Below are 6,554 nucleotides of genomic sequence, written 5' to 3'. Positions count from 1 at the left end.
TGCTCCTGAGATGTGCCGGCGGCGGCAGGAGGTGTAGTCTGCTCCTGAGATGTGCCGGCGGCGGCAGGACGTGTAGTCAGCCAATTTTCACAGGTTTTAATGTGAATGAGCAAAGTAACTGTTTTTTTTTTTAAAGGGTTAAATTACTTTGGGCGGTTGATCTCACACCACCACTGCACAGATCAGTGGCCTAGTCATTTAACCCTTTAAAAACACCAGTTACTTATTTAAATCTTTGAGAAGTGGCTATTTGCCCTCTGTGATGCCAGTTCTGATGCCCATAACCCATTTGGGCCAGGTTGGAGTGACCTGAAATTGAAACTGGTGTGAGATCAGTGGGCAAAGTAATTTAACCCTTTCAATAACACCCTTCGGTGCCCACTTCAAGACCTATTTTTGGGTCACTTTTTTTTAGTTTTTGTATGTTGATAAGTGTATTCACCTCTGGGCACCACAACGCATTGTATGTTATTATTGTGATTATTTCTAATTGTTAATAAATCTGTAAAAAAGAAGAAAAATGGAAATTTAGCGAAAACCAACTTCAGCATCATATACAAAGCCATCCACAACCTGTGTCATCCATACATCTGTGACCTTGTCTCCCAGTACTTACCTACACGTAACCTCCGATCCTCACAAGATCTCCTTCTCAACCTCCCTCTTATCTCCTCTTCCCACAATCGTATACAAGATTTCTCCCACGCATCACCCCTACTCTGGAACCCTCTACCACAACACATCAGACTCTCGCCTACCATCAAAACCTTCAAAAAGAGCCTGAAGACCTACCTCTTCCGACAAGCCTACAACCTGCAGTAACCACCGATCAAACCGCTGCACGATCAGCTCTATCCTCACCTACTGTATTCTCACCCATCCCTTGTAGATTGTGAGCCCTCGCGGGCAGGGTCCTCACTCCTCCTGTACCAGCTGTGACCTGTGTTTAAGATTATTGTACTTGTTTTTATTATACATACAAATAAACCCAGGTGCATCATATATGCCATCAGGTGGGGGTACTAAGTAGTAGCCCCGCACATAAAGAACAATTCAAACTCCATGAATACTATAGAATTAGGAGGAAAATATGAGTACTCGAATGAAATATATAAAATAGTATACATTTTATTAGACAAAACTTATAAAAACACACACACAAAGTGACATGAACATTCAGGCTACGTTCACACGATCCGGATTTTGATCCGGATCCGTAGCGGATTTTCAGCTGCGGATCCGGATCAGTTTTCCATGTTGGTTACAGTACAATGTAACCCAATGGAAAACCAAAACCGCTGTGCTAACGATCCGTTTTTCCGCTGGAAAATCCGCGCGGATTTTCCAGCGGAAAAAAGAAGTAGCATGTCAATTCTTTCAGCGGATTCCGCACCGGTTTTCCAGCAGCTCCAATAGGAAACTGCTATTGGAAACCCGCAGTGGAAAACGCTGAAGAAAAAGGATCAGAAAACGCAGCTCAAAATCACTGCGGAATTTAGCTGCCGTTTTCCAAAAACGGGCAGGAAAAAAAAAGGATGGAAATCCTGATCGTGTGAACGTAGCCTCAGGATATACAGTATAAGATGATGTGCACACATAAATCAATTGTCAAGTAAAGAGTCTATGACTAAAATACTTTAGTAATCATATAACGGGTAAGTAGTGATATAGTCCCAGTAAATAATCGCTATGGACAATAGGGGAAGAAGGTAACCCTGTGAAGAAGTGTCCAGCGTGGACACGAAACGCGCGTCGGGTCATTCACCATCTAGTGAGGGTGTTGTGTGCACACATCGGTAAGTTTGCTGATATCTCCCAGCCTTATTTATATGTTACTAAACATGCATGGCTAGTTATATAGGGTTGTTTCATCACAGCTAGATACGCGTTCACCTCATGCCTATTTAGGCTATAGTAAGCTGTTCGCTTTATCTTACCTTCTTCCCCTATTGTCCATAGCGATTATTTACTGGGACTATATCACTACTTACCCGTTATATGATTACTAAAGTATTTTAGTCATAGACCTACTCTCACCTACTGTATTCTCACCCATCCCTTGTAGATTGTGAGCCTTCGCGGGCAGGGTCCTCTCTCCTACTGTACCAGTTATGACTTGTATTGTTCAAGATTATTGTACTTGTTTTTATTATATATACCCCTCCTCACATGTAAAGCGCCATGGAATAAATGGCGCTATAACAATAAATAATAATAATAATAGACTCTACTTGACAATTGATTTATGTGTGCACATCATCTTATACTGTATATCCTGAATGTTCATGTCACTTTATGTGTGTGTTTTTTTATAATAAGTTTTGTCTAATAAAATTTATACTATTTTATATATTTAATTCGAGTACTCCTATATTTTCCTCCTAATTCTATTGTTTTTTATTATGTATACCCCTCCTCACATGTAAAGCGCCATGGAATAAATGGCGCTATAATAATAAAAAATAATAATAATGTCCTTCGGGAAAAAAAATACAGCTAAAAAACAGCTACACTTTGAACTTTTTTTTTCCCTCTTGGCTAATTTTTTTCAATTTCCCGCAAGGCCACATGAAAGGCAGTAAAGGGTGCAACTTTATTACATGATGTCACAACCCCCCTTCATAGATTGTAAGCTTGCGAGCAGGGCCCTCATTCCTCCTGGTATCTGTTTTGAACTGTGATTTCTGTTATGCTGTAATGTCTGTTGTCTGTATAAGTCCCCTCTATAAGTTGTAAAGCGCTGCGGAATATGTTGGCGCTATATAAATAAAATTATTATTATTATTATTATTATTACATATAACATCTATCCTATGTATGTATCTACTCTGATGGTTCTGGCTGTGAATTTACTCTACTTGGCTGATTAAATTTCAGGTTTCCTTTGAGATGTGTCAGTAAAAACAAAAAAATAATTGGATGGCACACACATAGTCCGTGCACCGTCCGTTTTTTTTTCTCGCACCCATTGAATTACATTGGCGACTCTTGTCTAATATACGTGGCTACTTGCAGCACGCTGCAATTTTTTTTTTTACACAGCTGATAGAAAAACCCACAGATGAACACTACCTTATTGCATAACATTGGTCAGAGTGCAATGCGATGTTTTCTCACATATACACAAGTGGGAGTGAGGCCTTGTACTCCCCTCCAATGATGTCGGCACCGGCTCTCCTGGGGCTTGCATGACATTATGTCACATGATCCCTGCGCTCAGTCAGCGCTGGCTTCACTCTCCCACCTTTGGATGAATTGGACATCAAGAGGAAGGGAGAGCTGCGGCTGCACACTCACATCTTGATGTCTGACTTGTCCGAAGGTGGGAGAGTGAAGCCAGCGCTGACTGAGCGCAGGGATCATGTGACAAAGTAATGCAAGCCCCAGGAGAGCCAGTGCCGACATCACAGGTGAGTATACATGTTATTATTTTACTGAGGGGAAACATGCCGATTGAAAAGTTGTTGGCCAAGTCGTGGACAACCCCACTAATATTACCTGTGTGATTATAATAAAGCCCTCCATTCTTTACATTCAAATGTCATCATTGGATTTGAGAGACCCAGTATGAAATGCAGGTACTAGTCTTTGTTCAGTCAGCTGGAGAGATATAGAGATATATATATATACAGTCACCGGCCACTTTATTAGGTACACCATGCTAGTAACGGGTTGGACCCCCTTTTGCCTTCAGAACTGCCTCAATTCTTCGTGGCATAGATTCAACAAGGTGCTGGAAGCATTCCTCAGAGATTTTGGTCCATATTGACATGATGGCATCACACAGTTGCCGCAGATTTGTCGGCTGCACATCCCAAAGATGCTCCATACAAGGCAGGATGGATCCATGCTTTCATGTTGTTTACGCCAAATTCTGACCCTACCATCCGAATGTCGCAGCAGAAATCGAGACTCATCAGACCAAGCAACGTTTTTCCAATCTTCTACTGTCCAATTTCGATGAGCTTGTACAAATTGTAGCCTCAGTTTCCTGTTCTTAGCTGAAAGGAGTGGTACCCGGTGTGGTCTTCTGCTGCTGTAGCCCATCTGCCTCAAAGTTCGACGCACTGTGCGTTCAGAGATGCTCTTAGGCCTACCTTGGTTGTAACGGGTGGCGATTTGAGTCACTGTTGCCTTTCTATCAGCTCGAACCAGTCTGCCCATTCTCCTCTGACCTCTGGCATCAACAAGGCATTTCCGCCCACAGAACTGCCGCTCACTGGATTTTTTTTCTTTTTCGGACCATTCTCTGTAAACCCTAGAGATGGTTGTGCGTGAAAATCATCCCAGTAGATCAGCAGTTTCTGAAATACTCAGACCAGCCCTTCTGGCACCAACAACCATGCCACGTTCAAAGGCACTCAAATCACCTTTCTTCCCCATACTGATGCTCGGTTTGAACTGCAGGAGATTGTCTTGACCATGTCTACATGCCTAAATGCACTGAGTTGCCGCCATGTGATTGGCTGATTAGAAATTAAGTGTTAACAAGAAGTTGGACAGGTGTACCTAATAAAGTGGCCAGTGAGTGTATATATATATATATATATATATACACATACATACATACATACACACACACACACACACACACTTATACCGTCTCTATTCAGCCCTTTGATATATCCTGCCAGCTGAAAAATACAGAAGAGGACATGAAGTCTGGCCATATCCAGCTACTGAAAACACTTCACCTGAAGCATATCAAGCGCCAGTCGTGCAAGAGTTAAAGGATCCTTGGCAATACATTGTGCGATGTAAGTGCATAGAAGCAGTGGTCCATATATCCGGGTGTGTGAACTTTCAGAACAATAGGCATCCACTCATTGAGCATTTACACTAGCTGCACACAGACACTTCACAATAAAAAAAAATCCGCATTTGGTGCTTGGTTATAAGGCCATGTCCACACATTCAGTATTTGATCAGTATTTCTAAGCCAAAACCAGGAGTGGGGAAATACAGAAGTGGTGACGTGTTTCTACTTTATCGGATTGTCCCACTCCTGATTTTGGCTTACACATACTGAGGTAAAAAACTCACCAAATACTAAACATGTGAACGTGGCCAAAGTGTATGTGGACATCTTTCAATAGTTCTTCTTATAGTTACCTGATCACAAGTATGAATAATGTTTCTGTCAGCAAGAAACAGGATTCTGTATTTATGGCCCCTCATTTACTATGGCTATGGGATTCATATTGTACCTTCCATTACATACAGAGGCATTCAGGGGTTCTTATAAAATACTAGATGGTGGCCAGATTCTAACGCATCAGGTATTCTAGAATATGTATGTATATATAGCAGCCACATAGTATATAGCACAGGCCACGTAGTATATAGGAGCCATGTAGTATATAGCAGACAAATACTACGTGGCCTGTGCTATATACTATGTGGCTGCTATATACATACATACATATTGTAGAATACCCGCTGCGCTAATACAGGCCACGCAGTATATAATAGTGGCCACGCAGTATATAACACAGCTTACGTACTATATAACACAGCCCACGCAGTGTATAGCAGCCACGCAGTATATAACACAGGCGACGTAGTATATAACACTGGCCACGTAATATATAGCACAGCCCACGTAGTATATAGCAGCCACGCAGTATATAGCACAGCCCCCGCAGTATATAACACTGGCCACGTAATATGTAACAGCCCACGCAGTACATAGCAGCCACGCAGTATATAACATAGCCACGTTAGTATATAGCACAGAGATGTAGTATATAACAGAGCCCACGCAGTATGTAACACAGCCCACGTAGTATATAGCAATGTGGGTACTATATGCGTGGTTAAAAAAGACTTAAAATAAAAGTTAAACATATACTCACCTTCCGAAGGCCCCTTGAAGTCCTGGCGCCTGTGTGGGGTGCACGCGGCAGCTTCTGGTCCCAAGGTTGGTATGAGCGCAGGACCTGTGATGACGTAGCGGTCACATGACCGTGACGTCATGGAAGGTCCTTCTCGCATAGCATCCTTGGCACCGGAACCTGCCGCTTGCACTGCCGAGGACAGCGGGCGACGTCGGAGGGTGAGAATAACCTTTTTTTTTTATTATTCTTATTTGTTATTAGATTTTTTTACTATTGATGCTGCATACGCAGCATCAATAGTAAAAAGTTGGTCACACAGGGTTAATAGCTGCGTAACCGGAGTGCGTTTCACCGCGCTCCAGTAACGCTGGCATTAACCCTGGGCTGACTGGAGGGGAGAATGGAGCGGGCACTGACTGCGGGGAGGAAAGAGCGGCCATTTTGCTGCCAGACTGTGTCCGTCGCTGATTGGTCGTGGCAATGGTCGTGGGAGTTTTGCCACGACCAATCAGCGACTTGGAGTTCCATGGCAGACAGAGGCCGCGACCAATGAATATTCGCGACAGACAGAAGGACAGACGGAAGTGACCCTTAGACAATTATATAGTAGATTATATATATATATATATATATATATATATATATATATATATATATATATATATATATATATATATATATATATATATATATATATATATATATATATACTAGCTG

The sequence above is a fragment of the Ranitomeya variabilis genome, chromosome 1 (assembly GCF_051348905.1).
Source record: "Ranitomeya variabilis isolate aRanVar5 chromosome 1, aRanVar5.hap1, whole genome shotgun sequence".
In the NCBI taxonomy this organism is placed as follows: Eukaryota; Metazoa; Chordata; class Amphibia; order Anura; family Dendrobatidae; genus Ranitomeya; species Ranitomeya variabilis.
This window is presented reverse-complemented; position numbering follows the sequence as displayed.